This window comes from Notamacropus eugenii, chromosome 2, assembly GCF_028372415.1.
Source record: "Notamacropus eugenii isolate mMacEug1 chromosome 2, mMacEug1.pri_v2, whole genome shotgun sequence".
NCBI lineage: Eukaryota > Metazoa > Chordata > Mammalia > Diprotodontia > Macropodidae > Notamacropus > Notamacropus eugenii.
Window position 1 is genome coordinate 278,818,263 of NC_092873.1, and position 7,527 is coordinate 278,825,789.

Sequence of the window (7,527 nt, forward strand, 5' to 3'; positions counted from 1 at the left end):
TTTTTTTGTGTGTTTTTCAAAGAGATATTTTATATTTTCTTCTATTTTTTCATTCTTTTGATTTTTTCTATCGTTTCTTGATGTCTTTTGGAGTCATTAGCTTCTACTTGCCCAATTCTAATTTTTAAGAAATTATTTTTTCAAAGAATTTTGTGCCTCTTTTTTTCCATTTGGCCCATTCCATTTTTTAAGATCTTATTTTCTTCAACATTTTTTTGTTCCTCTTTCTCTAAGCTGTTAATTATCTTTTCATAATTTTCTTTCTTTCCTTTCATTTGTTTACATAATTTCTATATACCACTATTATTTAATATTGAAAATAATTTCAATTCTTTCAGAAATTCTCCATATACTTGTACCTGATGGGCATTTTTTCCCCTTTGAGCTTTGTCTTCAGCTGTTTGGTTTCATTTTTTCTTCTCAATTTGTCTTGATCTTGATCTTCTCTTCCACCATAAAAGATTTTTATGGATAGGTTCTTTTGTAGCTATTGTTTGCTCATTTTTTTTTTCCATTCTAATTGTATTTGTTACTTTATGTTTATTTTAGCTCTGTTCCTGGCATGGGGCTGAGAAGGACTGTATCAAGTTTCACATATTTTTGCACTACCATTTTTAAACCTAGTTCTGAGGGGATGTGGTTGAATTTTTAAGTACTTCAAGGTGGTCTGATCCAAGGATATTGGTAGTTACTGCTCTCCAGGTCTGCAATCTGGTTGTTACTCATAAAGGGCCCATAATCCCTTGGAATTTCAATTGATACTTCTCCACAGGAAACTTGTTCATTTGGGATCAGAAATAATATTTTACTTCAGGATCCCTAATCACTTAGGGTCAGAAGTTATACTGTCTCTCAGAGCTTCCACTCTTTCTTGACCTAAAGGACTCCTCTCAGCCCTTGAACTATGACCCTAAAATGGGTATAGTCTATTAAATCGCCAAACAGCATCTGGTCCTGTTTCAAGTGCTGATGAAGGGATCTCTTTCTCATCAGTTTCCTGGTCATCTTACTGTCTCTGGTTTGAGAACTCTCAAAACTCCTGCTGATTCTATCACCACCTCCTAGTCCTATTATTGGTGCTTCATTCATATGGGCTCCTGGTCAGTTTCTAAAACCTCTCTTTTCAACCTCCTATGTTGTCTTGGGCTAGAAGAATGTCTCACTCTGACCTCTCATTGGTTCTGCCACTCCATAATTGGATTTGAGGTATTATATTAAAGTTGTTTGGAGGGGAATTCTGTGAGAGGTCAGCTGAGCACTTTCACTATTGTGATATCTTGACTCCTTCCCTGGAAGTATAGCTCTATCTTAGAAAAAACAAATTGAACATGTTGTGAATGAGATCCCTGAGGGAATGGGGGAGGGGAGAACAGTGTACCATATGGATTCACATGTGAATTCTATAAAGTAAACAGGTATTTCTAATATATAAATTATTTGGAAAAACAGATAAAGAGTCTTACCAAATTCCTCTAATGACCAAAATGTGATGTGGATACCTAAAGTAGGAATAGCAAAAACAGAGAAATTAAACTACAGACCAATTTGCTTAATGAATATAGATGTCAGAAATTCAATACTCTCAAAGAGATTATAGCAATATATCACAAAGATCATGCACTTAGACCAGGTGAGATTTAGACCAAGAATGCAAAGTTGGTTCAATATTAGGAAAAATATCAGCATAATTAGCCATATCAATAACAAAACCAACATAAATTATATATTAATCTCAATAGACATGGGGGAATCTTTTGACAAAACAAATACTCATTCCTGTAAAAAAAAAAAAAACAACTTAGGAATAAATAGAACTTTTCTCAAAATGGTAAGTACTATTTATCTAAAACCAATAGCAAGTATTATCTGTATTGGAGATAAGCTGGAAACTTTCCCAGTAAGATCAGGGATGAAGCAATATTATCCCTAATGATCACAATCATTCAATATTGTTTTAGGAAAGTTACTAATAGTAATAAGACAACAAAAAAAATTATAGGAATTAAAACAGGCAATGAGAAAAAAAAGTACCACTCTTTGCATATGATATGATGATATACTTCAAGAATCCTAGATAATCAAATGAAAAACTAGCTAGAATAATTAACAAATGTAGCAATTACAGGATATAAAATAAACTCCATATAAATAATAAGCATGTCTCTATGTCACCAACAAAGCTCAGCAGCAAGAGATAGATAAATTCAATTTAAAATAACTATAATGTAATACATTTGGGAGTCTATCTGCCAAGACAACCCCAGAAACTATATAAGCATAATTACAAAACACTTTTAACACAAATTTAGTCAGGTCTAAAAAAATGGAGAAATATTAATTTCTCAGGGGTAGGTTTAGTAAATATAATAAAAATGACATGTCTACATAAGATAATCTAACAATTTAGCAATTTTTCAACCAAACTAACAAATAATTATTTTACAAAGCTAGAAAAGTAGTAACAAAATTCATCTAAAAGAATGAAAAGCCAAGAATATCTAGAGCAATATTGGGAAAAAATATGCAGGATCATGGCCTAACATTTCCGGATTTCTAACTCTATTACAAAAGAGTAATTGTGAAAACAATCTGGTACTAATAAAGTAGTAGTTCAGTAGAATACATCAGGTTTGCAAAACAGTAATAAATGATCATAGATATCTAGTGTTTGATAAACTAAAAGATCCAAGTCCTTGGGACAAGAACTCAGCATTTGACAAAAATCACTAGGAAAACTGGAAAGCAATTTGACAAAAACTGGGCATAGACTAGCACTTCAAAGTTAATAGACCAAGATAAGTTCAAAATGGATAAAAGATTTAGACATAAAAGGTTATGCTGTAAGCCAAATAAGAGAGCATGGGAACATTTACTTTTCATGTCTATGGATAATAGAAGAGTTTATGACCAAACAAGAAATAAAGGGGATCAAAGGAAATAAAATGAATAATTTTGATTGCATAGAATTAAATTATTTTGTACAAACAAAATTAATGGCAGCCATGATTAAAAGGAAAGCCAGAAAGTGGGAAACAATTTTATTGTAAGTTTTCTTGGTAAAGGCCTCCTTTCTCAAATGTCTACAGAACTGAGTCAAATTTATAATATGTGTGTGTATTTGTGTGATTTCCCAATTGATAAAATAACAAAGGAGATAAAGTTTTGAGATGAAGAAATAAAAGCTGACCAAATTAATATAAAAATGCTCTAAATTACTAAGAAATGCAAATTAAAGAACTCTGAGGTTCCACCTCACAAAAATCAGATTGGCTAATATGAAAGAAAAGGAAAATGATAAAGTCTGAAGCATATGTGGCAAAATTAAAGCACCAACATTGCTGTTGTTGGATTTGTGTACTGGTCTAGCCATTCTTTGGAGCTATCTCAAAAGGGCTATAAAACTTTGTATACCCATTGTCCCAGAAATGTGTGTGTGTGTGTGTGTGTGTGTGTGTGTGTGTGTGTGTCTACAGGATGGTTTCAGATAAAATTTGAACTGATGTAAAGTGAAATGAGCAAAACCAGGAGAACATGATACACAGTAATAGCAGTATTGTAACGATAATCAACTGTGACAAACTTAGCTATTCTTATCAATTCAATTATCCAAGACAATTCCTAACGACTTATGATGAAAAATGCCATTCATCTCCAGGGAGCAAAGTCATAGAGTCTCAGCACAAACTGAAGTATTATTGTTTGCACTTTAGTTTTCTTGTCTTTTTAAATTTTTGCAGCATGTCTAATATGGAAGTATGTTTTACATGTATAATTGATATCCCATTTCTTTCCCACTCAGTGCATGAGGGAGGGGAAGGAAGGAGAGAGATAATTCAGAACTCCAAACCTTAAAAAAAACTAAAATAATTTGATAATAATTTTTAAAGTAAATATATATTCATACCATTTTGTATATATGACCTGAATTGCCCATCTGTCATAAATGCCTAAGTCCAGAAATAACACTTTTTAAATGTATAAAGCCCCTATACTCATTAATTCAATCTTCTCTCATAAAATGTTCCCACTACAACAATAGTTATCAGCCTTTCAAATTTGTAAGCTATTTTGTGCAACTATTGTCTTAAAAAATAATTCTGATTAATTTTCAAGTAACTTTAAGTTTCTTTTCACCTTGCAAATCCAGGACGTTAAATTATTTTAATTAATTGTTTTATCATGAAATTCTTTTGTGGGTAATAAGTTAAAAAAAGAAACAAAACAAAATAATAAATAAAAGCCAAGTTCATAGAATTCAAAATACTTTGAAATTATACTAGTGTGATTGGGATAGAGTTATGATATATTTCAAGCAGAATCATAATTAGGGCAGAATGATGAGGATGGCCCAAGGTATAAAACATGTAGAGGGCATCATTTTTTACCTTAGTAGTGCTCTTATACTATGTGGTCCACTGAGTTCTTTAGGTAAGGTTCTTTGCATTTTCTTACATACTTTACATTATTTCCTCGCCAGAACCACACTCCTCACCATAGTCTCACCATTTCACCCTTCTCCCAGCCCTGTTGGCCAACTCATTGCACCTCAGTGAACCTTAGACATAATTTTATATCTTGTGGTCAAGATAAATGAAAAGCATTGTTCCTAGTCCCACCAGTATGCCTGCTCCCTATCAATCTGAGAGATGGGAAAATTATCTGATAATTATATCATCCCTTTTCCAGTGTAGCTGTATTCAAGGCAAAAGGGATGAACTCTGTGTCTTGACTGTAATGAAGGGAGAGCATGCCTCCACTCAAGGCCAGTGCTTGATTCCAAGGCCTTTCTACATCTCTGGTAACTTTTCACAAGATCAGTTCTCCTCTGATCTATTTCTTCCCCACTCACATTCTACCAAGCATCAACCTTATGGACTCTGGGATCTCCCCACCACAAGATGGTGTACCACGTCTTAATGAATTTTCTCCCTCAACCCTTATACTTGCCCCGGGTACAAAAATTACTGGTTGAGGTCACAGAAATTACTTCCACAAAATTAAGAGGAAGTTAATTCAAGACAAATTTGTACTCTGGGTTTTTAGTTTAGGGGTTTAATCTCCCCCTTCTTGAAGAGAAACAAGATTTAAAGAGCATAATGGATTAAGGTTAGTGAAAGATTTATAAAAGTCTCTGACAGGGCCATATGCTCATTTTAAAGAATCCATTTCATATTTGGGCAGCTGGATGGTGCAGTGGATTGAGTACTGATCCTGGATTCAGGAAACCTCTTTTTATTGAGGTCAAATCTTGCCACAGACACTACCTATGTGATACTGAGCAATTTTGCTCATCTATAAAATGAACTGATGAAGAAAATGTCAAACCACTACAGTATCTTTGTCAAGAAAACCCAAAAAGGGGACATGAAGAGTTGGACACAACAAAATGACTGAACAACAAAAATTAGATATTCAGGTTTATGCATAGGCAAACTCAATAGAATAACATAATTTCTAAATTTTAATCCAATAAATATTTCTTCCCATCAAAAATGGAGCCTGGTTTTGCCTGCACCATGGAGATGATCCTCTGATTTGAGTCTTCAGCTTCGCAGTACCTTGGTGTCCTACTAGTGTCCTAGCTGACCTCTGAGCACCCTCCACCTTCTCTGTCTCATATTGCTCAGTGCCCCTTTCTTTGCCACAACCATGAATGGGCAACTCACCCACTCCAAGGAGACCTTCATTGAGAAAGGCACCTTCCTCTTCACTTCAGAGTCTGTGGGTGAAGGGCACCCTGATAAAATTTGTGATCAGATTAGTCATGAAATCTTTGACGCTCACCTTCAGCAGGACGCTGATGCCAAAGTTGCTTGTAAAACAGTTGCTAAGACTGGAATGATGCTACTTGCTGGTGAAATCACATCTGGAGCTGCCATTGACTATCAGAAAGTGATTAGGGAAACAATTAAGTATGTAGGCTATGATGATTCTTCTAAAAGTTTGATTAAAAGACCTGCAATGTTCTGGTAGCCTTGAAGCAGCAGTCACCAGACATTGCTCAAGGCATTCATCTAGATCAAAATGAAGAAGATATTGGTGCGGGACACCAGGGATTGATGTTTGGTTATGCTACTGATGAAACTGAAGAATGCATGCTCCTAATTATTGTGGTAACTGACAAGCTCAATGCTTAATTTGCTGATTTGTGGTGTAATGGAACTTTGCCTTGGTTAAGCCAAGATTCCAAAATTCAAGTCACTGTGTAATATATGTAGGGTGGTGGTGCTTTTCTCCTTATGAGGATCCATACACTTATGTTATCTATTCAACATGATGAAGATGTATGTATTGATGAAATGAGGGATGTTCTAAAGGAAAAGGTGATCTGATTTCAGTTTTTGTGGGGACTGTAAGTTGGGCTCTGCTATTCTGTCCCTGGTGTTTTGCTCACCATTATAACGAATTTGGTGAGCATAGGTAATCCATGTAACTGCCTAGATATGAGCAGACTGCAATGTTTAGTAAATGATGTTTTAAGATTGAACCTTTGTGTCCCACCACCCATCCCCGAAATCTGAACTACATTGACTCTCCCATCAAATGCTGAATAATGTCCTTGTAATGTGCACATCAAGTTATAGTTCCATTTGTAATCTATGTCCAACAATACTACTACCCTGTCAGTATGATTTTATGATGTCTTGAGCTCTATTATGAATGTGAAGACTTCCCCCACGTTCCCTATAATCTGACTCACTTCTATTTATGTAGTTTTTGTCAACGAGTGTTCTCTACCAAATTAATCTTGCATGCAATGCAAGTTCCAGTTGAAACTCTAGCCTGACTTCATGAAAAAGGCAGTTACTGGTTGAACCACCTTCTAGTGCTTATACTCTTAATGACCATCTCTTAAACAGCACCAAATCTCAAAATGTCTTCACTTGGCTGTCTTTTGGAGGATGCACATAATAAGTTTTTGTTTTTTATTTTTTTATGTAGTAAACCAATCCTCTGTATGGTTGCAGCACTAGTCAAATCTCACCAATCCCAGCTCTAGTTAAGCAGCCATTTGACAGCCTTGTAATGTCATACAGAGATGTCACAAGGTGGTATCTGAGACTGTAAGTTGCACACTTTGGTGATGGTTAACTTTTTCTTTATAAGAGAGACTGAATATTCCACACTGCACAAGAACTCCTCCCAGGGTTTTAAATTTTTTTATTTTCAAAACCAGGTCCAATGAACTTTCTGAGCAGTTGGTGTAGATACAGATAAATCAGCTTCTTTCAGAGAGTAATGCTTTTGGTGGGGAGGGAAAGGAAATCCCTCCATACTTGAGTATTTTCTAATTGCTTATTTGTTGTATTCTGGGATGTGATATGAGTACAGAGAAGCTGCCACCTTAGAGGGCAGCTTTTAAAAAAAATCCTTGACACTATGAATCCATTAACATGTTTCCAGCATTCCTAGATAGGCCAGGGTGTCTTATAGAAGAATCTTAGGTTACACTTACAAGAGGGTCTGGCTTGTATTAACAAAAGGAAGGGCAGAGCTAGAGCAGCTGGTCATGGAAGAAGTTGACTT

General features: G+C 35.1%; 1 pseudogene; it reads left to right on the forward strand.

Annotated features, from left to right (window-relative positions):
- Positions 1–5,649: 5,649 nt before the first annotated feature.
- On the forward strand, positions 5,650–6,332 carry LOC140523892 (S-adenosylmethionine synthase pseudogene; annotated as a pseudogene).
- Positions 6,333–7,527: the final 1,195 nt, after the last annotated feature.